General features: G+C 36.2%; 2 long non-coding RNA genes across 3 annotated transcripts in view; one reads left to right on the top strand and one right to left on the bottom strand.

Annotated features, from left to right (window-relative positions):
- Nucleotides 1-25949, top strand: part of LOC105463450 (uncharacterized) — a 163637-nt gene that overhangs the window by 7475 nt on the left and 130213 nt on the right. Inside the window, exons 2-3 of one of the 2 annotated variants that reach the window (XR_011620916.1) lie at nucleotides 10733-10803; nucleotides 13191-13273. This is a non-coding gene — a long non-coding RNA (uncharacterized lncRNA). The remainder of the gene's footprint in view (nucleotides 1-10732; nucleotides 10804-13190; nucleotides 13274-25949) is intronic. The other variant, XR_011620915.1, reaches the window with a different exon arrangement.
- The window catches only part of LOC105463449 (uncharacterized), a 45139-nt gene continuing 36670 nt past the window's right edge, over nucleotides 17481-25949 (bottom strand). Inside the window, exons 3-5 of the long non-coding RNA XR_976336.3 lie at nucleotides 23215-23306; nucleotides 19923-19976; nucleotides 17481-18477 (exon numbers count right to left, since the gene is read on the bottom strand). This is a non-coding gene — a long non-coding RNA (uncharacterized lncRNA). The remainder of the gene's footprint in view (nucleotides 18478-19922; nucleotides 19977-23214; nucleotides 23307-25949) is intronic.

Raw genomic sequence — 25949 nt, 5'->3', positions numbered from 1 at the left:
ACTTTTAACATATTATTATAATGTGGATATTTTCCCCTCAACCTCATGTTGAATTTTGATCCCCAATGGTGTAGATGAGGCTTGATGGAAGGTGTTTGAGTCATGAGGGTGAATCCCTCATGAATGGCTAATGACTGAGTTCTTGCTCTAATAGTTCCCATGATAGCTGGTTGTTAAAAAGAGCCTAGCACCTTCCTCTCCTTCCTCTTTTGTTTCCTCTCTCACCATGTGATCTCTGCACATACCAGCTCCCCTTCACCTTCTGCCATGAGTAGCTTGAGGCCCTCATCAGAAGCAAATGCTGATACCATACTTCTTGTACAGCCTGAAGAATTATGAGCCAAATAAACCTCTTTTCTTTATAAAGCACCTAACATCATTAACCAATTTGACCTACTTTATATAAGAAAGAATATGCACTTTCCACATGGTCATGGAACATTGAACAAAAAGAGCACATTATGAGTCATGAAAAAGTCTTAAGAAATGTCAAATGATTGAAAGCATACAATGTATGTTCTCCTACTAGATTGGAAGTAAAGCCAGAAATAAATAGCAGAAACATAGAAAAATAATCAAAATATTTAGAAATTTCAAATTTCAAATTTTTAATCAGTACTTTTCAAGATAACTCATTGCACCAAATAGGAAAGACCAATTGAAATTATAACGTATTTTGAACTGACCGGTCATGAAAATAGGACATATCAAAACTTGTAAGACATAGGTAAAACAGTGCTTAGAGTATACTATTAGCTTTAAATGTATATATTAGAAAAAAAAGGTTGAGAATCTACCATCAAAACTTATATCTCAAGAGAATAGAAAAGAACTGCAAATTAAATACCAAGAAGGCCAAAAGAAGTATATATAAATATAAAAGCAAAAATAAAGTAGAAAACAAACATGCAGGTAAGAATATTTACAAAGACAAAAATTGTGTAATCATTAATTTTTTGTGTTAACTTCAATGGACCATGAGGTACCCATTATTTGGTTAACCATTTTTCTGAGTGTGTCTGTTAGGGTGTTTCTTTATGAGGTTAACATTTGAATTGGTAGACTGATTAACGCAGATTACCCTCCCTAATGTGGGTTGGCCTTATCCAATTTTTTCAAGGCCCAAATAGAATAAAAATGCTGTGTAAGGGAGCTTCATTCTCTCTCTGACTGCCTTTAAGCTGTGACATCAGTCTTTTGCCTTCAAATTTGGACTTGGAGTCAGACTGGAACTTACATCATTAGATCTTCTGCTTTTCAAGCCTTCAGACTTAGACAGAAACTATACCAGCAGCTCTTCTGGGTCTTCAGCTTGCTGACTGAAGATCTTGGGATTACTCAGCCTATATAATTTTGTGAGCAATTTCTTATAACAAATATCTTTTTATGTATATCCTCTATTGGTTCTGTTTCTTTTGAAAACCCTAATACAAATTACATCCTTGAACATTTCAATAAAATTTTATTAATAACTGGAAAGACTTATCAAAAATAAAAGAAAGAAACCAATAGTTACTATTAGGGAAGAAAAGGTTTTATCTCCATACTCCCTAAAGAAATTAGAAGTATAATGAATCATATTTTGCACAACTCTATGGCAATAAACTTAACACCTAAGATGAGCTTTTTAAAATCTTGAAAAATACACTTACTAAAACTGACACAAGAAATAATTGAAAAATCTAAATAATTTATATATATTAAAGAAATTAAATCCTCAAGTAAAAACTTTCCCGTAAAGACTTCAGGAAGAGATGGCCTCACTGATGAATTCTCCAAAACTTTTAAAGAAGAAAATATATCAGTCTTAAAAAAACTTTTTCAGAGACCAGATAAAGAGGTAATACTTCTTGTTTTATGAGACCAACATAATCCTAACATGAAAGCCTGGAAAGAATATCAAAAGAAGGGAAAGTTACAGGGTTATATCTCTTATGAAAACAGATGCAAATTCTTAAACGTAAGATTAACAAATTGAATCTATTAATATGTGGAAACTATAATACCTCATGACTAAGTGAGGTCCATCCAAAAAATACAAGGTTGGCTTAACATTCAATAATCAATGAATTAAAAATATTAACCTAATTTATCACATTAACAAAATAAGTGAAAGAAAAATCCACATGATTATCTCAATAGATGGTGAAAAACCATTTGATAAAATTGAACCCGTTTTATGGTAACAACTGAGAGTACAAAAAGCATCTTTAACCTGAGAAAGAACACATATATGTATTTTTTAAAAAAACAGCTAATGTAGTCAGGAGAACAATGCATGACCAAAGTTAGAATTTCACCAAAAAGAGATGAAATATAAAGAAGTGCTAAACAGAAATTTTGGAGCTGAAGGATATAATAACTGACTAACAAAATTTAGTGGAGCAGTTGAACAGCCAACTAGATAAAGCATAAGAAAGAATTAATGAATTTGAAGACAGGACATAGAAAATTATCTGCTCAGAGGAGAATTTAAAAAGAGTGAAGAAAATTTAAGGGACTTGCAGAACAATGTTAAGCAGACCAGTCAAGTTGAGAGAGAGAGAAAGAAGGGGAGAGAGGCGAGCAGAAGACTTATTCAAAAACAATGTCTGAAAATGTCCCAAATCTGGGGAAGGAAGTGGGCCTGCAGATTTGGAAAGCCCAGTGAATCCTGAATAAGAATAATCCAAAGTAATCAACATAGAGACACATTATAAGCAAATTGTCAAATGTCAAAGACAAGGAGTAAATTTTAAGAACAGCAAGAGGAAAGGGACTCCTCATGTACAAGAAAATCTCATTAATAGAACTAATGGATTTTGCAGCAAACATCTCACAGTCCAGAAGTGAGTGGAATCAATGTGCTGAAATTAAACAAAAGAAAAAAGTCAACCAATAATAGCATTTCCAGCAGAACTGTTCTTCAAAAACAAAGGACAGGTAAAGACTTTTCAAAAAAAAAAAAAAAAAAAACCAAAAGCTGAGGAAGTTCACTGCCACTACACATTCCTTACAAGAAATGCTCAAGGGAGTTTTTCAGGTTGAAATGAAAGGATGCTGAACAGCCATACAAAAGCTTACGAAAGTATAAAACTTACTGGTAGAGGTAAATATATGGAAATACAGAAAACTATAATACTCTAATAGTGGTGGATAGGCCATTTTAAATTCTAGTTTAAAAGTTAAAAGATAAATGTATTTTAAAAAGTGTAACTAAAAATATGTTAATACATATTATAAAAAGATGTAAATTGTAAAATCAATAACATAAAGTAAGGATGTGTGAGAAGAAAAAATGTAGAGTCTCTGTATGCTATTGAAGTGTCGTTGTTATTGGCTTAAAGTAGACTGTTATAACTATAAGATGATTTATAGAAACCCTATAGTAACCTTAACAATATACCTATAGGAGATAAAAGAAAAAAAAAAGGAATTAAAGGATATCAATTTTAAAAGTCAAGGAAACCCAAAGGAATAAAGCAAGAGAGGAAATGAGATAAAAGAACTACACGACAGAAAAAAATTAACAAAATGGCAATAGTAAATCCTTCCCTATCAATAATTACTTTAAATGTAAATGGATTAATTTTCTCAATCAAAATACAGAGTAGCTTGGGAGGCCAAGTTGGGTGGATCACAGGGTCAGGAGTTTGAGAACAGCCTGGCCAACATGGTGAAACCCCATCTCTACTAAAAATACAAAAATTATCTGGGCATGGTGGCAGGCACCTGTAATCCCAGCTACTTGGGAGGCTGAGTCAGGAGAAATATTTGAACCTAGGATGCAGAGGTTGCAGTGAGCCAAGATCACGCCATTATACTCTAGCCTGGGTGACAGGGCGAGACTTTGTCTCAACAAACAAACAAACAAACATACAAAAAAAAAAAAAAAAAAGAAAGAAAGGAAACACAGAAAAACAAAAAACAAAAAAACACAAAGACAAAATACAAAGTAGCTGAATGGGTTTTTTAAAAAAAAGATCCAAGAACATGCTGTCTGCAAGAAATTCACTGTGAAGTTAAAGATACTCATAGGCTGAAAGTGAAGAGATGGTATGGTAAGGTATTTCATGCAAATGGTAACCAAAAGAGAGCCAGGTATGAGTAGCTATACATGTCAAACAAAATAGAGTTTAAGTAAAAAATGTCACGAGAGATAATGAAAGACATTATGTAGTTATAAAAGGATTAATTACCAAGAAAGATATAATAATTATAAATCAATATACTCCTAATATCAGAGTATATCTATATAGATATCTAGATGTATATCTATAGATCTATAAATAATAGTAGGAGATTTCAATACCCACTATGTATTTATAATCTACTTTTATTGAATTGCTATTTCTTCCCTCTGCTTAATCAATGTTTGCTTATGTATATAAGCATATATAAATATATAGCAAACATTGATTAAGCAGAAGGGAGAAATAACAATTCAATAAAAATCAATGAGATTTCAATACTCATTTTCAATAATGTCTAGAATATCTAGACAGAAAATCAATGAGGAAACAGTGGATAATAATATAGGCCAAATGGATCCAACAAATATATACAAAACATCCCACTCAACAGCAGCAGGATATATATTATTCTCAGGTGCACATAAAACATTCTTCATGATACATCACATGTTAGGTCACAAGGCAAGTCTTAACAAATTTAAGAGGACTGAAGTCATACCATGTATCTCCTCTGAGTATAATGAAATTAAACTAGAAGTCAATGGCAAAGAAAAACTGGAAAATTCATAAATATGTGGAAATTAAACAGCACATTCCTGAACAACCAATGGTTTTAAAAAAATCAAAAGTTAAACTAGAAAATATCTTGAGATAAATGAAAATGAAAATAAAACGTATTATAATCTATGGAATATAGCAAAAGCAGTCCTAAGAGGGAAGTTTATTGTAATAAGTGACTTCATTAAAAATGAAGGAAGAACTCAAACTAACAGTTTTACACCTCAATAAACCAGAAATAGAAGAACAAACTAAGTAACAGCAGAAGGAAGGAAACAATAAAGATTAGAGCAGACGTAAATGAAACAAATAATGGAAAAACAATTTAAAAATTGATGATATTAAAGTTAGTTTTTCAAAGGATACACAAAATTGATAAAATTTTAGTTAGATGGAGATAAAGAGAGAAGACTAAAAATAAAATCAGAAATGAAAGAGGAGACATTACAACTAATGCTTCAGAAATGTGAAAAAAGATCATAATAAACGACTATGTAAAATTACATGCCAACAAACTGTATGGCTCAGAAGAAATGGATAAATTCCTGGACACATATACCACATGATCAAATCAGAAATAGAAAATATGAACTGATTGATAACTAGTAAGGAGATTGAGTCAGTAATCTAAGCCCTCCCAACAACAATAAAAAATTCCAGAGCCTGATGGTTTCACTAATAAATTCTACAAAACATTTAAGGAAAAAATGATACCAATCTTTCTAAAACACTTTTAAGAAGTTGAAGAGTAGGAAATACTTCCAAACTCATTCTAAGATGCCAGAAATACTCTGATGCCAAAGCCAAACAAAGACACTACAAGAGAAGAAAATGATAGGCCAATATGCCTGATGAACATAGATGTAAAATCCCTATAAAAACCAGCAAACAGAACTCAACAGCACATTAAAAGGATTATACACCATGACCACATGGGATTTAATCCTGGAATGCCAGGATGGCTCAATGTGTAAAAATAAATTAACGTGACACACCACACTAACAGAATGAAGAATAAAAATCACATGATCATCTCAACAGGTGCAGAAAAAGTATTTGACAAAATTAAACACATTTTTATTATAAAAACTGTTATTCAACTAGGAATAGAAAGAAATTACTTCAACATAATAAAGGCCATATGTAAGAACTCCACAGCTAACATCATACTCAGTGGTAACAAACTGAAAACTTTTCCTCTAATATCAGGAACAGACACGAATCCACTCTCACCACTTCTATTCAACATAGTACTTGTCTTAGTCTGTTTTCTAATGCTGTAACAGAATACCTGAGACTGTGTAATTTATTATAAAAAATTTAGTTGGCTCATGGTTCAGGAAGCTGGGAAGTTCAAGATCAGGCAGCTGCATCTGGTGAGGTAACTTATACTTCATCAACTCATGGTGGAAAGTGGAGGAAGATGTGTGCTCGTGCAAAGAGACCAAACATGAGAGGCGTCCTTGCTTTATAATAACCCTATCTCATGGTAATGAATCCTTTCCTGTGAGAGTGAGAACTCATTCCTGCAAGAAAGGCATTAATTTTTCTTAATAATCTAAGAACCTCTTAAAATTACCAACTCCCAACAACACCACATTGGGAAGCAAGCCTCAACATGAATTTTGGTGGGGACAAATCATATTGAAACCATACCAGTACTGGAAGTCCTAGCTGGAGCAATTAGGCAAGAAAAAGAAATAGATACCCAAATTGGATGAAGAAGAAGTAAAATTATCCCAATTTGTGTATGACATAATCTTATATGTAGAAAGCCCTAAAGACTTCACACACACACACACACACACACACAAACTATTAGAATGAATAAACCAATTCAGTAACATTGCAGGGTACAAAATCATCATACAAAAATCAGCTGTGTTTATATACATTAACGACAAACTCCTCAAAAAGAAAAGGGGGAAGAATCTCATTTACAATAGCATTGAAAATAACAAAATATTTAGGAATAAACTTAACTAAGTATGTGAAAGATTTGTACACTGAAAACTATAAAACACTGAGGAAAGAAAGAAGATACAAATAAATGGAAAGATACACTGTGTTCATGGATTGGAAGACTTAATGTTGTTAAAATGTTCCTACTACTGAGAGTGATCTATAGATTCACTGCATTCCCTATCAAAATCCCAATGTCATTTTTTTTTCACAGCAGCAGAAAAACAATTCTAAAACTTCCATGGAACCATGAAGGACCCCAAAGAACTAAACATTCTTGAGAAAAAGAAAAAAAACTTAGAGCATCACACTCCTTTATTTCAAAATACAGTACAAAACTAGAGTAGTTAATTGTAGTTGCTGGTATAAAAACAAACATATTGACAATGGAACAAAATAGAAAGCCTAGAAATAATCCTTTGAGTTACAGTCAACTGATCTTAGACAAATTTACCGAGAATACACAATGGGTAAAGGAGAGTCTCTTTAACAAATGGTCTTAGGTAAACTGGATATTCACATGCATATAAATGAAATTGGACTCTTATCCTACATCATTCACAAAAATCACCTACAAGTGTATAAATACATAAATATAAGACTTCAAACTGTAAAGCCCATAGAAGAAAAAATAGGAGAAAAGCTTTAGGACATTATTCTTGGAAATGATTTATTGCATATGACACCAAAAGCATTGGCAACAAAAAACAAAAATGGACAAATATGAGAATATGAAACTAAAATGCTTCTGCACAGCAAAGAAAACTATCAACAGAGTGAAAAGGCAACCCATAGAATGGGAGAAAATAAGGGCAAAGCATATATCTGATAAGGGGTTAATATCTAAAATATATAAGGAATTCCTATAAGGTAATAGCAAGAAAACAAATAACCCAATTACAAAATGAGCAAAAGAATCGAATAGATGTTTCTTCAAAGAAGACAGACAAATGGCAAATAGGTGTATGAAAAGATGCTCAACATCATTAGTTATCAAGGAAATGCAAATCATAACCAAAACAAAATATCACTTCACATCTTTTAGAATAGCTAATGTAAAACAAGTGTTTTATATTATTTAAAAAATTGGATGAAGAAGTAAAATTATCCCAATTATATTAAAAATAATCATATTATTTTTTATAATATAAAAAAAAGTGTTGGTGAGGATGTGGAGAAATTAGAACTCTTGTACATTGTTGGTTGCAGTGTAAAGTGTTGCCACTGCTATGGAAAACAGTATGAGGCTCCTCAAAAAATTAAAAATAAAAATATGTTTCAGCAATCCCATTTCTAGTTATTTATCAAAGGAACTGAAAACAAGATCTTGAAGATATATTTATTCTCCTATGTTCATTGCAGTATTATTTACAATAGCCAAGATGTACATACAACCTAAGTGTCCATTGATAAAGAAAATGTGATACATACATACAATAGAATATTATTCAAACGTACAAAAAGGAAGGCCTGTCATTTGTGGCAACATGAAGGGACCTGGAGGACATTATGCTAAATGAAATAAGCCAGGCACACAAAGACAGATACTGCATGATCTCACTTTAGATGTGGAATCTAAAAAATTTGAATGCATAGAAGCAGAGAGTAGAATGGTGGTTGTCAGAGAATGGGGATCGGGAGAAATGGGGAGTAGCAATTCAGCATGCTTTAAGTTTTAGCCATGGAGAATGAATAAGTTTCCTGTACAAAATTGTGCCTACAGTTAACAAGACTATATTACACACTTAAAAATTGTTAAGAGGGTAGATGTTATGATCTTAACACATTGAAAAGAAGTTCAGTCACTTAAATGGAATAAATTTGGCTTTTAGATAAACTTACAATATTGTGTGTTTGTATTTCTGGTTTACTTGTTTAACTTTCTGTAAATTGTAAAACTTAACTATGGACCAGTATTTGCTAACCCTGCCTAATGCCATGTTCTTGCCCTTCCAAAAGATAGAAAAACTAACAGCTTTGTGGAAAAACACACAGGAAACAGGAGATGACTGCAGTTTCCAGAAGAAGAAATGTTAACTTATCATCCTGAAATACAATTTACAGCCTTGCTATATTGTTAAGATATTCTGGTATAGCAGCAGCCAAAAGACCCACTTGGCAATGAGTAAATTCATGTAGCTCTTTTAGAGCAAAGACATTGATAACCCATTGAGCAAAGAGAGTCATAAGAAATGACTTGTTCTAAAATGGTCTCTGGAATTACAAAAATAAGACAGTCCTCCCATGCATCTGCCCATGTGGAAAAACTTTAACTCTCTCAGATTTTTAACCTTACCCATATACATGGCAAACAACTCCATTAGTAGCGTTATCTGTGAATGCAAACTACAACAATACATTATATATGTTCACTAACATATTTGTTGAATTTTACAGTATTCAGCAATGCAAAAGCTGGAGTGAGGCTGTTGTTTATAACATATATCATGAAATGAAGAACAGATGATCTAAGAATGAACATTTGTTGGAATGATCTCTCTGGGCTTAAATATTTATTTTACTTCCTCCACCCCCTTCCGTTTTTGACAAAGTACTATGTTTTCCAAAATCTACAGTATGAAACCATGGAAAGTTTAAGACAAAACCACCTCAAATTGCTACCATAAATTATTACCTCCTACATAGTCTTTTTTTCTGCAATGTGCAATTAATCAAGGAAACAACTTATTCTTTCTAATTAAGGAGTCAGTTCTAAGAGTTTTATTTTAGGTGTGAGAAGGGATGTTTATTTCTGGGGAAAAGAATACATGGTTGCCCTATAAAATGTAATGTTTTTTCATTTCTGTACCCAAAGTTTAGTATATGATCTTAGGAAGGAAAGCCTTTTGTCTTATTTGTCAGGGAAGATGGGAACTCATAGCTATTAAAGTTCAAGATTTTGAAGATAGTCTTGAAGGAAACAACATCTCAATGGATAGTTCACACAGCATATTTTTGGGAGACACACTTAAAAGAGTTGTCAAGAACCAAGATGCAGACCTCATTAGAGGGGATAAAGAAGACTTTTTTTCTCTGTTAGCTTCTGCAGGGCATGGTGTGGGTTCCATCGCCTATTTTACAGGATTCCTAGGTTTTTGTTTGCTCAGATAAATTATTTCACTCAGAGCTCACTTATCCTAGGGGTTCAATGATTCATCTGTTTATTCATCCTTCTATCCATTCATACATCCACTCACCCATCCATCTAACCATCTTCTAGTTAAAGAATAAGCATTTATTGAGCACCTACTGAATACATGCAGTGTGAGGTCCTGAAAATTCAAATAGGAATGAGATGATCTCTGCCACTGAAAAGCTCACGTCTCAGTTTAGATGCGCAAAATAACATTTCTTCACTCCTTAAATCATCTTTCTAAAACTGGATCATGTCAAGACACTTCAAAAACTCTGCATTGCTATCAGAATGAAATTAGTCAGTGGGCAATTTGGGATCTCTGATTTTGTTTCCAGTTACTCTTGTAGCATCACTGCATACCAAATTCTTTCTCAAGGCCCACACTTTGGCCCAGTCATCTACTTTCTGCTCATTACACATTTTGTCCTTGAATTTTTCTGCCTCCTTAACCTTATCCATGCTGTTCCGATAGTCTTACATAGCCTTTCTCCAATTCCAGGGCCCAGCTCCAATTCTACCTCCCTCAGGGAATTGTACTATTTTTAATAATCTGACAGTATGCTGTACTTCTACCAAGGGGCTCCAACCTCAGTCTTCTACAACAAATTTTCAGAATTATCTTTCTAAAGCACAAACTTGATCCTATCACTCCTGTGTTTAAAAGTAATTAATGACTCTCTGTAGCCCTTAAGATAGAGCTCCAGTTCTTTGGCATGGCATTCAAGATTCTTTACGACTAGCTCTAGTGGTGTCTCACTGCTATTTTGCCCCAGCTGTGCTGAATCATGTGAAGTTTCATGAGCACATGTCCTCCTGCATGTGTAGTCCTTTGTAAAATTATTTTCTTTTCCTGAAATATACTCATTACCTTTTTCTACCTGATAGCCTCCTGATCTTCTTGCAGGTCACAATTTTGATGTTACTTCCTCCAGGAAACCTTCTTGATCCCCCAAGACTGGATCAGGTGTCTCTGAGGTATTTACATAGTGTCTTCTGTTTCCTCTAGCAAGGCACGGCAGGTACCTTCCTATGTTCACATGCAATGTGTGCTAGCAATAGGTATCTAATAAATGTTTGTTTGGTGAGGAATATTGAGTTGAGCCACTGTGATTTCCCTTAGGAAATGCAGAGCTTCCTATTCAAGATTATGGTTTACCATGTGGTCAAACTGCATGTGGTACCTGGAGAGAAGCAGATGAGGACTGAAGCTAAATATTCCCGACACAATATGCATAGCCCAAGCTTACTTATGCAACTTGACCTGCGGCATAGTTTTCCTGGGGCAAGAATAACAATTCTCTGTGTAAAAATACAGTGAGTATAGATTCAATGAGCCAAATAAGAGCTACAAAACCAATTAATGCTTGGGGCCCAAACAATTCTTTTTTTATTTAGTTTGTCGTTGGGGGTGAGGGGTGTTTCTCTTTATATCTCAAGAAACTGCTAAACTCTAGGTTCATCAAAAGAACACTTCCTTGGTAGCTGTGCAAACAGCGAGCATGGCTCTGTGGTCAGGGTTATTTCTGTAGAATATTCAGGTTTCAGTAGTTACTGTTGAAGTAACTCACGGGAGCCATGATCAGCAGGTCAACTTCTTTGGAAGGCAAAGTTGTGGAGATCTACACAGGATGTCTGACTCACAAACCAGAATTTAAAAACCTGGAATCTTGAGTAATTTGTGCACGTGTATGGGGACGGGGACACTATTATTAATCTAGAAATGTGGAGATTTGGGTCATTATACATTGAATTTTAATAGGAATGCAACTAAATTTTTTAATCACAATTTGAGAAGGACTGGGGGCTTCTGGGTTGTGTATCATTAATTAAGCCATACCAAATTTTCCCTTGTTTTTAAACTAATTCACAGATCGCCCATTTAAAAAGTAAATTAATGTAAAACTATAAAGCATAGGACCTTAAGAAATTGCAGGTTGATTTCTCTGTGTCCAAGCATATCCCCATTGAAGGAATTGTTTACTGGATTTCTAAAAATCTTCAGAGAGGACGATTCCATAACTTCTTTTGGTAACTAGTTCTTTTGTCTTCTTTGAAGTCATTTAGTTTACTTCTATAATAGTCCCTCCTGCAGCAATTTAAAATCTTACTTTCTTTTTGTGGTTTTGACTTAAAACAATAGCATTTGCTTAGTGTGCTGTGATAAATGAAACGAACTTTCAATTATTAGTGTTAATGGGGTGGGCAAGTGCAGAAGAGCATCAATAAATGAAATCTAACATATTCTCTAAACCTCATTTTAGCCATTAATTTTGGCTTTTTCTCCCACAAACCTTTTGAAGAGTCTAATAAAAAGCAACAAGCTGATTTGAATTTCATGCTTTTCTTTTTCACTTGCTTATTCTCTGGTTGAGGTGATAATGATCATTGAGATGCCCAAAGGAGAAGGAGATGGTGGGAGATGGAGAAGCCAGGGATATGGATAAATAGGAGACTGCATTCATGCATTTATAAAAGCTTTAGGTTTTTGGCTTACCAGTCTGCTTATTGCTCTATGACTTCATTTAGCAATGTGAATTGTAAAATCATTGTGCATGCCTGTCATTTTGGATGTGCAAAATGTGTATTCTTTTAAACAGTATCCTGCGTCGAGCAATGGAAATGTAGTTAGTTTGAGCTCTAAATCGATGAGTGACTTGACAATTAAGTGCTACAAATGAAACTTAAGTTGCTATTGTGTAAAAATGGGACAATAAAATAATAGTTGCTCCCTAGTGGTTAAAAATGCAGCCAATTAAAAGCATGCAAATTTGCATAAATGGAAGAACCTTAAATTTTGCATTTCCTGACTGATAGGATTAAACTTCCAAAGAAAGTGTGAATTAATGCAAATGTTAACATGGCATCTCCTAAATCTTTTTCTGCTTTTACCACCAAGAACAGAATATAGAAAAGTAAAAATACATAATGATAGGCCAGTCTCTGCTTGTTTTGTCGTTTACTCAAAGAATACCAAGCATGCTTAGATATCTTGGAAGACGTAGCAAGATTTCAGGTAGCAAACATAATTAAGGCCACAAGGCAGAGTCTGTAACCCTTAACCAAATTGTTCTTTGTTGAGAATATGATTAGAGGGACAGTTGTTGATAAGTCTATGACTTGCAGGCTTATTTCTGAAAGAGCTCTTGTATGAAGCTGAGTTCCAAGGTGCTATGGTTTGAATGTCCCCTCTAAAACTCACATTGAAATTTAACTGCCATTGTAACAGTGTTGGGAGGTGGAACTTTTCAGAGGTGATTAGGTTATAAGGGCTCTGCTCTCATGAACGGATTAATGCCATTGTTTCAAGAGTGAGTTCCTGATCAAAAGGATGAGTTCTACCCCTTTTCTCTCTCTCTCTGCAGTGCTCTCATCCTCTCTCTCCATGTGGAGACCTTCACCCTCACAAGATGAGGCCCCTTGATTTTGGACTTCAGTCTCCAGAACTGTGAGCCAAATACACTTCTCTGTTCTTTATAAATTACCCAATCTGTGCTATTATGTTATAGCTGCAAAAAAACAAGAAACAAACATTTCAATGTCTGTATTTCTGTATGCATGTATGTTTGTGTAAATATGTATGTGCTTATGTATGTAAGTATATATATGAGTGTGTGTCTACACACATATATACATATATTCACATAAATATACATATATACATATAAATATACATATATAGGAAGAGGTAGATATACATGTATACATCCACACATATATCTGTATATACAGTCATGTGCCACTTAATAAAAGGGATACATTCTGAAAAATGCATCATTGTGCAAACAGCACAGAGTATACTCACACAAACCTAGATGGTATAGCCTACCACATACCTAAGCTGTGTGGTAGAGCCTATTGCTTCTAAGCTGCAACCTATACAGCATGTTACTGTACTGAATACTGTAGGCAGCTGTAACACAATGGTAAGTATTTGTGTATCTAAACATAGAAAAAGTACTGTAAAAATACAATAAAAAAAGATAAAAATGGTACACCTCTATAGGGTACTTACCATGAATGGAGCTTGCAGGAGTGGAGGTTGCTCTGGGTGAGGCAGTGGGTGAGTGGTGAGTGAATGCGACATTGCTGTACCATATTGCAGATGTTACAAACACTGTACAAACACTGTACACTTAGACTATACATTTATATAAAAATTTTCTTTCTTCAAAAATAAGCTACCTTTATCTTACCTTAACTTTTTTACTTTACAAACTTTAAAACTTTTTAAAAATATTGACTCATTTATAATAATACTTAGCTTAAAACACAAACACATTGTATGACTGTATAAAATATTTTCTTTCTTTATATCCTTATTCTGTAAACTTTTTTTTTCTGTTAAATTTCTTTAAACTTTTTTGTTAAAAATCAAACACGCAAACACATACACTAGGCCTACACAAGGTCAGAGTCATCAATATCACTGTTTCCACCTCCACATCTTGTCCCACTGGAAGGTCTTCAAGAGCAATGACAGCATGGAACTGCCATCTTCTGTGATAACAATGCCTTCTTCTGGAACATGTCCTGAAGGACCTACTGGGGCTGTTTTACAGCTAACTTTGTCTTTATAAATAAAGGAATACACTCTAACGATTAAAAGTATAATATAGTAAATACATAAACCAATAGCATAGTCCTTTATCATCATCAAATGGTATGTACTGTACATAATTGTATGTGTTAGGCTTCTGTATAACTGGCAGGATAGTAAGTTTGTTCACACCAGCATCACTACAAACAGATGAATACTGTGTTGTGCTGCAACAGACATTATGACAGATAATAGGTGATAGGAATTTTTCAGCTCCATTATAATCTTATGGGATCACTGTCATGTATCTAACCCACACTGACCATATCGTTGTTATGCAGTGCATGACTGTATATAGCAGGGACCTAATTTCATGAGACAGAACTATGAATTTCTGACTCTGTGCTAGGAAATTTCTGACTGGCTTTCTCGTTTCAGAAGCTCTTGCACTTGGTGGTCTCAGTCTGTCAGTGAGACCTTCCTCTCTGCTGTCTTACAGAGCCTTTCTAGGATGGCTGCCTGTTTCCCTCTGTCCCCAGCAGAAGGTTTCTTTGTTTCTTTCTTTGTTCTTCTGTTTGTTCCTTTTCTAGTGGGATCTAGGTCCTGTGATGGCAATCCATCTTCTTTAGGCATCTCTTCTTTCTAACTGGGCTCTCACTCTCATTGCCTTGGCCTGGGGAAGCACAGATCTCAGCAGGCTGCCTTTGAGTGTCTCTGAAACTCTAAGGTGAAGCATGTGCAAAAAAATCATCCAAATTGGATCTTGAGCTCCACAATGCTAGGTTTATGGTGTAATCATGACTGTGCTGACTATAGATTGCCTAGGACATTTGAACATTTGGATTCTGGATTGATGTTTATTGACTGGATTTTCTTTGAAGTTGGGTATAAGGAATAGCTCTTTTCTACTTTTCCCTGCTTTGCTTGTTTGACACTGCTTGATAAACATTCGTGTGTATTTCTTCTCAATTTTACCTGCTCATTTATTGAGTATCTCACTGACATTAAATATTTCCTAACTGACAAATGCAAAAGCTTATGCTTATTTTTTTGAAGATTCATTTAAGATAGAATTTGCAGAAGTGGTTTTGCATTGTAAAAGCTGGAATCACTTGTCAGGAATAAATGCTACATGTGAAACCAAAAATAGAGAAAAATACAATGTTTAAAAAATGAATTTCCATAAGTACATAAGTTATAATGACCCATAAAATACAGTTCTTTGCACACCAGCATGTGCAAACTCTTCATTCAGATTCAAATAACTTGTTAATAGTTTCTATGGCCCACCCTCTCCTATAAAAAAATATAGTCAAGTTTTTCTTTCTCACAGATGAAAATCTCTTGCAAAATTCAAGGTTTCATGGTTCAGCAATGTTGGGACAACTCAGTGCTAAAAATAGCCATGCTTCATGTTCTGTGGGTTCATGGCTATGGGGTGTGTTCCCAGGTGTGATCCTAGTTGGCTTGAGTTACTGCCAGGGTTTCTGAGCCCACAACCGGTCAAAGCAGAACCTTCCAGTTGTATCCTCTTATGAAGATACGTATCTGTGGTCAGAGATGACTCAGTCTAGTGGCTGAGGGGTGTGGAACAGCCTGGGAGCCTCAGGGTGCTGGAATCGCAGCGCTTTCGGAGACGTCAATCCCTGTCCTTTTTCACTGACACAATAATGCACATTTTTGGGTTTTGTTTTTAAATATCCCAATGTAACTTCAGAGGAAGGGTTTTGTTTGTTTGTTTTTGCCGTCATTCAGCAGGTTTTTTGAGTTTTAAAAAACATATAGCTTTCTTTAATTTGAATAAGCCATGGTCAATGTCTCAGGGGCATTTCTTTTTTTTTTTAATTAATTTATTATTATTATTATACTTTAAGTTGTAGGGTACATGTGCATAACGTGCAGGTTTGTTACATATGTATACTTGTGCCATGTTGGTGTGCTGCACCCATCAACTCGTCATTTACATCAGGTATAACTCCCAATGCAATCCCTCCTCCCTCCCCCACTCATGATAGGCCCCGGTGTGTGATGTTCCCCTTCCTGAGTCCAAGTGATCTCATTGTTCAGTTCCCACCTATGAGTGAGAACATGCGGTGTTTGGTTTTCTGTTCTTGTGATAGTTTGCTGAGAATGATGGTTTCCAGCTGCATCCATGTCCCTACAAAGGACACAAACACCATGGAATACTATGCAGTCTCAGGGGCATTTCTAACCTGCTACTATAGCTCAGTCCTCCATGCTTTGACATGGAGCCTACACCTACTGATTTTCCCTCAGCACCTTTCTTCAGCAGTTCTGTGGGCCCCATAAACCTCTTCTAGTTATTTTCCATGTGGAGTGTTAGGGTCCCCCAATTTTTCTTCTCAGAAGCTTCCCATCCAAAGGAGTCTGGTCTCAGGTTGGATCCTCCAGCAGCAGATGGTGATTCAGAGATTGGGAAGAAGAATGTACATTATGGGTCAAAATTTGCAGAGAGAAGCAGGATTGTGCAAGGGGAGAAGTTGAATTGCAATGCTGGGCAGTCCTCCTATGGAAGCTCTGGAGTGTATTTATCCCATCCGAGTTGTCCCATGGTAGGCTGAAATGGCCAGGCCTTTATGTCCTTCCTGCAATCAGTCATTGGTTGTGGTCCACACCTGGAAGGGGTTGGCCTTGTGTGAGGATGGTCTCTGCAGCTGAAGCAAATCTTGAAGCATCTGGCAACTAGAGGCTGTTTGCTGGTAGTATTTGCAACAGCTGGGATTGCAGTTTATGCCTTGAAGGTAGATCTGTGCATCAGATCTCTATATCCACACCAAGTTTATCTGGATCACAGGGTGTGCTGTAAGTATCCTATGCTTTCTCTAGATAGATATATGACCTTGAATAATGATCCAGTGATTCTTTTGGAATGAGGCTTAGTGAGAAGGAGGAGACATGCTGTGCCTTTTAGGATGTTTAACAGCATCCCTGGCCTCTACTCACTAGATGCCAGTAGCAGTTGTCCCTCACACAGGTTATGAGAACCAAAAATGTCTCCAGATATTGCCAAATGTTCCCTGGAGGACAAAATTGTCCCCGGTGGAGAACCACTGTGTTACATGGACAAAAAGCAAAAGTCAAATTTTGCTTTCATAATTTAAATTAGCTCATATAATTTAGCAAAAATGGGAGAAAAAAATTTATAATACAAAGAAAAATTCACAATTATAGTGCCAGAGAAATGATCACTAAAGTAGTTAGGAAAAAAATGAATTCGGTGCTTAGGGGTGGAGGTTACTAGGCATTAAACACTTTGCATGTAAATAGAATGCTACGTTTTTTTCTCCTGCCCAAGTGTTTTGCAAATTCTCTAAGGTCTTCTTTTTCTTCTCTTTATTTCTCTTTTGCTTATGGATGAGAGGTTTTCCTTTGATTCTCTGACCTGGATTTCGTACATCATGTGCCCCAAGAAGTAGCATTCTAGGTGAAGATATTGGGTGGTGGTGATTTCTAACTAACTAGTCTAGTTAACTGTAACTGAACGGAAAGAAAAAAATAAGCTCAAAAAATTAAGATACTTTTATTTCTAGCTTTTTGCTCATCCCTAGATATAGATAACTTTAACTTATATCTAGGTGTATTAGTCCATTTTCATGCTGCTGATAAAGACATACTCAAGACTGGGAAGAATATAGGTTTAATTGAACTTACAGTTCCACATGCCTGGGGAGGTCTCAGAATCACGGCAGGAGGTGAAAGGCACTTCTTACATGGTAGTGGCAAGAGGAAAATGAGGAAGAAGCAAAAGCGAAAACCCCAGATAAACCCATTAGATTTTGTGAGACATATTCACTGTCACGAGAATAGCACAGGAAAGACCAGTCCCCATGATTCAGTTACCTCCCCCTGGGTCCCTCCCACAACATGTAGGAACTCTGGGAGATACAATTGAAGTTGAGATTTGGGTGGGGACACAGAGCCAAACCATAACATTCTGCCCCTGGCCCCTCCAAATCTAATGTACTCACATTTCAAAACCAATCACATCTTCCCAACAGTCCCTCAAAGTCTTAACTCATTTCAGCATTAACCCAAAAGTCCATAGTCCAAAGTCTCATCTGAGACAAGGCAAGTCCCTTCCATCTGTGAGCCTGTAAAATAAAAATAAAGCTAGTTACTTCCTAGATACAATGAGGTACAGGTATTGGGTAAATATATCCATTCCAAATGGGAGAAATTGGCCAAAACAAAGGGGTTACAGGGCCCATGCAAATCCAAAATCCAGCAGGACAGTCAAATTTTAAAGCTGCAAAATGATCTCCTTTGACTCCATGTCTGATATTCAGGTCACACTTATGCAAGAAGTGGGCCCAACACCAGCTCTGCCCCTGTGGCTTTGCAAGGTACCGCCTCCCTCCCAGCTGCTTTAACAGGCTGGTGTTGGGTGTCTGTGGCTTTTCCAGATGCATGGTGAAATATGTCAGTGGATCTACTGTTCTGGGTTCTGGAGGATGGCCGCCCTCTTCTCACAGCTCCACTAGGCAGTGCCCCAGTTAGGGACTCTGTTTGGGGGCTCTGACCCCACATTTGCCTTCTGCACTGCCTTAGCAGAGGTTCTCCATGACAGCCCCACCCATTCAGCCAACTTTTGCCTGTGAATCCAGGCATTTCCATATATCTTCTGAAATCTAGGCGAAGGTTCCCAAACCTCAGTTCTTGACTTCTGTGCACCTGCAGGCTCAACACCATTGGGAAGCTGCCAAGACTTGAGGCTTCCACCCTCTGAAGCCACAGCCAGAGCTATACATATGCCCCCTTCAGCCAAGTCCCTAGGCTGCATACAGCACAGGGACCCTGGGCCTGGTCCAGGAAAACATTGTTTCCTCCTGGGTCTCTGGGCCTGTGATGGGAGGGGCTTCCATGAAGGTCTCTGACATGGCCTGGAGATATTTTCCCCATGGTCTTGGGGATTAACATTAGGCTCCTTGCTACTTATGCAAATTCCTAGAGCCAGCTTAAATTTCTCCTCAGAAAATGGGTTTTTCTTTTCTACTGCATCATCAGGCTGCAAATTTTCTGAAGTTTTATGCTCTTTTAAAACTGAATGTTTTTAACAGCATCCAAGTCACCTCTTGAATGCTTTGCTGCTTAGAAATTTTTTCTGCCAGATACCCTAAATCATCTCCCTTAAGTTCAAAGTTCCACAAATATCCAGGGTAGGGTCAAAATGCTGCCAGTCTCTTTGCTAAAACATAACAAGAATCACCTTTGCTCCAGTTCCCAACAAATTAGTCTCCATCTGAGACCACCTCAGCCTGGACCTTATTGTTCATACCACTATCAGTAGTTTTTTCAAAGCCATTAAGCAAGTCTCTAGGAGGTTCCAAACTTTCCCACATTTTCCTGTGTTCTTCTGAGCCCTCCAAACTGTTCTAACCTCTCCCTGTTACCCAGTTCCAAAGTCGCTTCCATATTTTGGGGTATCTTTTCAGCAACACCCCACTCCTGTTACCAATTTACTGTATGAGTTCATTTTCATGCTGCTGATAAAGACATACTCAAGACTGAAAAGAAAAAGAGGTTTAATTGGACTTACAGTTCTGCATGGCTGTGGAGGCCTCAGAATCATGGCAGGAGGTGAAAGGCACTTCTTACATGGCAGTGGCAAGAGAAAAATGAAGAAGAAGCAAAAGTTGAAATCCTTGATAAATCCATCAGATCTTGTGAGACTTATTCACTATCACGAGAATAGCACAGGAAAGATTGATCTCCATGATTCAATACCTTCCCTTGGGTCCTTCCCAGAACATGTCGCAATTCTGGGAGATACAATTCAAGTTGAGATTCGGGTGGGGACGCAGCCAAACCATATCACTAGGCATTATTTTAACAATTGATCTAAAACTAATGTTGATATCTTATATATTTTTCCAAGGTTGCTTTGGGAAAGCAGTTGACATTTTTCTCCTTGTGGAGTGTAGAAGAATAAAGTATGAGAAAATAGTGATTTAGGCATGTCTAGGCACCAGACATTATGTTTCTCTGAGTGTATCCTTCATGATTATTGAGAAACTGATGATGAACAATACAGCATGTTTTAGGTATTTTTCAAATAATGGCATGAACTAGAAGCCGACACATTCTCCCAAAAGGGAAAAGACAAGATTTTCTCTGAATGGAAAATTCATATTTGAAATGTCTGCATGAAATATATAAGCTACAATATTTTCATTTTGGAGCAGGAGAATACCTGACAGATGAAGGAAAGAAAAATGAGTTAAGTAAAATGAATACAAACAACTTTTAGTTGGCAGAAAAAAATAGATTTTAATTATGGAAAACATGCAAACAGACTAATGGCAAATTTGGAAACCTTATGTTTTTACAAATATTTAAAATTGCCTTTCAATCTTTGTCCCTTTACTTCTCTCTGTTAGTGATATGAGATTCTTTCTTGATATTATCAAATCCCATTAAATCAACAGGTATTATGATGTAATTCAATGCCATGAATATAAGACTAATACAAAACACCTGATCAAATTCTTGATCATTTCTTTTCCTCCAAGTCTACTACTGCCAGAGTAGCAATTGTTCAAGATCTGATTGTAACAAATCTCTTTTAAGACTTCTCTGAGAATGCACAATATAATCAGGCTGATAGAAACATCAAAACATTTTTTCCATTGCCTTAATATAATTTGGTTTGTTATAGCTGACACACAGTAGAAGTCACACACAGTCTTATTCATGGATAAAGCAGGCAATTGCCCACAGTCTGACTGCATTGGCCCAGGGAATACACAACCTATGCACATGCCAATGAGGGAGCCTGTGCTTTGCACCAGTTGCTCCCAGTGCTTTGCACCAGTTGCTTTTTTTAGGGAGATTAATTTGTGTCCCAGCCTATTGCAGACATTGTTATTGCAAACACAGTTGCTAAACAAAAAATTACGGTTACTGTTATGTGATAATTTGATAAGCTTTTTTTTAAAGATTATAAAGGATCCTCCTATTAATAAAAGATTGGTACTCCACAGAGATTTATGTCAAATTAGAACATTATTAATTTAGAATAATAAATGTAATTTTGGTTCTCTCTCTATGGATGACTTGCTAAGAAGAGACCCTGAACCAGGGGAATTGGATGGATAATCCAATCAACCAGTGGCCTCTGGCTCAAATGATCCAACTGAACAATGCTTGCCTTCTTCACAGGACAATGCTAGAGACATTCTCTAACTCCTTTTCTACAGACATCCCACAAAATCAAGACATTGAAAGCCAGCTTGAGGCTGGTGAAAACCTTTTAAAAACCATATTTCCCAGCAAGAATGGACTGGGAAGAAATATTTACAAGGAATAGTGTCATCAGATGTCATTCTGCTTTTTCTTAAAATATCTAGGTAATGTTGATTATGTTTTGAATTATTCTGAACTTCTTCAATCTCTTACATTGTGTCATTCCTAAGGCCATTATATTTTATTTTAACATTTTCTTGATGTATTATACATACAATAAAAGGCACATATATTAAGTGTATAGCTCATTTACTATAATGAATTTTCATAAAGTGAACGTACCCTTGGAACCAGCACTGGTCAACAATAGAAAACTACCAATACCCCGAAGTCTGCCTTGCTCCCTTCCGATCACTAACCACCCACCTAAAGGTTAACACTATTCTGACTTCTGACAACACAGACTAGTTTTATTGAGGGCTTAATAATTTGGGTCATCAGAATTTTGTTTCTGGACAGGCATGTTGATTTTCACCTTGCTTTTGCCCCATGTCCTACCCTTAGCTAGGACACTGCCCAAGGAAGCTCCACTTAAATGGAACTTCTCCATGAGTGCAAGTGTGCTATGGGCCACCAAGATGCAGGTAGAAGCATGGAGCATGGGTGGCACTGGGGATGTGGAACTCACAGGGCAAGGCTGATAGAAGGACCTAGAAAAAGTGAGGTCCTTGGTAGAGCCCAAAGAAAAACTTCCCTGTTTTCACTCTTTTGCTTAGGGAAAGCCCTGGGAGCAGAGTTCTTATTTCTTTTTGCAACTTTCCTCTTGAGACCTCTGTGGTTCTTATTGTTAACTTTGCCATTGGTGCTTGTTGGAAAAGATTGAGTGTTGCTTTAATTACAAAATATCTTGGTGAGTATTAAAGACATACATACTGAGATTTATAAGATCATATGACTGTTTTATTTTAGTTCATTTCCAGGGAATGTCTTTTTCAGTGCTGGACAGGGCCTATATTTTCAATTCACCAACAGATTATTAGTCACTAACAAGAGGTATAAAGATCAGTCAAAGCAGAGTATTGCATCCTTAATGAGAGTGAAGGGTGAGTATAAATTGATGTCTTCAGGTGTAGATTCCTGTCAACTAGTAAGAAATGCTGAGAAAAGATATCAAGTAACTTACAGGATCACCCACCAGCTCTGACTTGCTAAGGGCTAAAGTAATCCTGGTTATTATTTTTTTTCTTCTTTCTTTAAGGAGTATCAGTCTAGACGACCCCTGAATAAACATAGAAATCATCAGAAGTACTGTGACTTACTCAACTTAAGCAAAGACTGACAGCAGCACCATTGCTCTTCATCCCCAGCATAGTTCTTGGAAGATCAAATTTATAGAAGATCCATACTCAAGGAAATTCCTCAGTAGCCCTAAATGCTTTCTTTCCATTTTATTTGAGACTGGGCCTACTCATCCAAATGTAATAATGGTCTTAGGGTCAGAACATATGGCTTGTTAAGGTATCTTAAGGCAGTTATTATGTCTTCTGTCTGTTCTACTTTTATATGGTCCCTGGGGTTCTTTCCAGCAGGGCTAGGGCTTGGATTGGAGCAATGGAATGGAGAACTGTGCAAGGCTAGAGACTCACCACTCTGCTCCGGCATGTATAGGAGAAAATGGCCACCTCTGCCAGCTGGAAGTGGCTTTAGATGGTCCTGTGAAGTTTTGGTAGTCTCTAGGCTGGAAATAAAAGATCGTTAAGATATTAGGTCTCGGAGTTTTCTTTTAAATCCATTCTGAGCTCTTGGAATCACACTGGAATTCCCATAAAAAGAATGTTATGAATGAAGTACATCCACATTTACAGCTTATTTTACATCATACTTTCTTTTCTTGAACCTCAGTTCTCTTTGCTTTTCCAATTTTGATTCCTCTATGTATTTTTTTTTTTCTATTTTGGCTCCTACTCAAATTTTTCTCTTATGCCCAATAGTTTTCTTTTGATTTCTGATCTGATTCTGTTCATCTGGTATTTATCTCCCACTTTGTGAAGTTTGATCTACCAAGGCTACACTTTACTTGGCAAATCCTGGTTTCTATACCCAATTTACTCGTAAGAGGGACAGCTCACGCCGTGATTTATCTCTGGGCTCTTTCTCTTCTTCCTCCACCCCTCCTTGCATCTTTCTTTTTCCATCTGTGCCAATTTATTAAATTATAATGAGAAATACAAATGTCAAGTTTACTGCAGCACTTATTTTGTTAGACTTTCTTTTCCTCCAGAGAAAAGAAAATTTGCTTAGTGAACACAGACTCAGACACAGAGTAGTCAATTATTCTTGGATTGTTTGATGGCAGGAAACTAAATAATCCATGCATCTCTGAAGCAGGAAAGTGCTTTCCACCTGGACGATATGCTGGTGTGTGGAAATCTCTCTGCCATCTTGGATGGTACTGGTATTACATGAGTTCTGTGCAGCTTGGGGAACCTCGTTTTCCAGACACAGTGCAGGCAGTTTGTATGGCTAAAACTTTGGCTTTTCTCAAAGTTTTGCTTTTTCTCAAACTTTGGTTTTTCTCAAATCTTCTCAAAATTTTTTTTCTCTACTTTCCTTTTCTCTTTCTTGAATGATGCGTCTTTGTGCTTCTCTCTTTTTCCCTCATCTTCCTATTTCTTGCTGTTGCCCTGGACTCTCTCTTACTGCACTCCAGATGCCTTGCTGTGTACTCGTGATGTTGCATCTTCACCTCTGTCCTCTGCTGCTATTTTCCTCTAGTGGAGGGACTCTTCATTTGCCACCAGAAACCAAAATATATGCTGCAGGATCTATATTTCTTTAGCATGTCCTGCAAATAGGAGCAAGGTACATCAAAGTCTTTTGGATAGCCTCAGCTAATTGCCAGCCATGGTAGTGACCCATAAAAAATACCACGTTGAAGCTCTTAATGCATTATTATTTATAGTTTGGACTATATAATAACATTTACCTTAAAAAAAACTTAACTGTTTATCTCACCAGGTATGGGGTGGAATAAGGGAGGAAGGGGCATCTTATGATCTGTATTTAATTTATCTGCCTTGAATTTGCTCTCATCAGCATTTTACTGTTTTTCTTAGTAAATGAATAAATGAATAAGTAAATGGGGAGATCTCAAACATGATAGGAAAATGACTCAAGAAGAATTAAAGATGGATAATTGTATCACTCTTTTGATTTCAGATGTCCAAATTCCATGTTTGTTAATTAAAATGAAGGTTATATAAATGAAGAGAAACTAGAATGAAAAATTGGCTCACTAGAATATTTTTTAAAGAAAACCTTTGTTTGTATTTTTGACAATGTGCATTAACTCTAATTAGCTGTTTACACCATCTTGCCAAGTAGAACTCCTACCACAACTGTTTTAATGAACAACATAGAGTCATTTGTAAGCAGTCATTTTTCCCCCAAGGATGTTGTGGAAGTGTGCGTTGGTTGGTTGATCATTTCTTTTGCAATCTACCTTGCTGATTTACTTGAATTCTTGATGCTCAAAGCATGTTTTAGACCAGTAGCAGAAGTATCTCAATTAAAGTTGGCAGAAATGCTGAATCTTGGGGCCCACTACAGAGCTACTGAATCAGAATCTGAATTTTAATGAGATCCTCTGGTGATTCCTATGAACATTAAAGTTTGGGAAACGTTGACCTAGAAGATCTTTTCCCCCAAATTACAACAAAGATAAACTTCAGTGTGTGTCTCATGAATCGTTCTGAAATTCTGAATTAGTGGAGTCAAAATTAATCAAATTGTATTAAAATTTTTCCCATTTACATATGACAGTTCACTGATTTTATTTCAGTCAAATTTTTACCTACTATCTTTTTTTCATAGACTTGAGTTATCCCTTTTAGAGAAAAACATCTATTAAAAGTTGAAATCATACCCAAATCCTCTGTCATTCTATTTAGAAAGGCTGAGCTTTATCCATAAGATTTGACTTGAGAGAGGTTTTGACATCTTGGCACTTCCTTTTCTCCAGAGTATTGTATTCTTTCTTTTAATTGGGTAATTTCCTCTAGCCCTCAGTAGACATTTACATATCATGTTTTTATTTCCTAAATTAAGAACTTCCAACAGACTTACAGAAGTATCCAGATATATGTTCAGTTGGCAATATTTGGAACCTCTGTGATGAGGTAGAAATTTTTTACATATTGTGTAAAACACATTCAAAGACGAGTTTCAGCTTTTGAGTCAAATAGGTGTGAATTAATAGAGTAGCAGGACAAAATCTTGTTACTTTTCATGGTATATAGCTTACATTTCTTGTATTCGCTTTGTCTTTTATCTTTGTGCTCTAAATAATAGCTTTAAGTAGTTTAAACACGTATAAGCCCAA

Source organism: Macaca nemestrina, chromosome 3 (assembly GCF_043159975.1).
Source record: "Macaca nemestrina isolate mMacNem1 chromosome 3, mMacNem.hap1, whole genome shotgun sequence".
Lineage (NCBI taxonomy): Eukaryota > Metazoa > Chordata > Mammalia > Primates > Cercopithecidae > Macaca > Macaca nemestrina.
The sequence above is the reverse complement of the archived record's forward strand: the minus strand, read 5'-3'. Positions and strand labels throughout refer to the sequence as shown.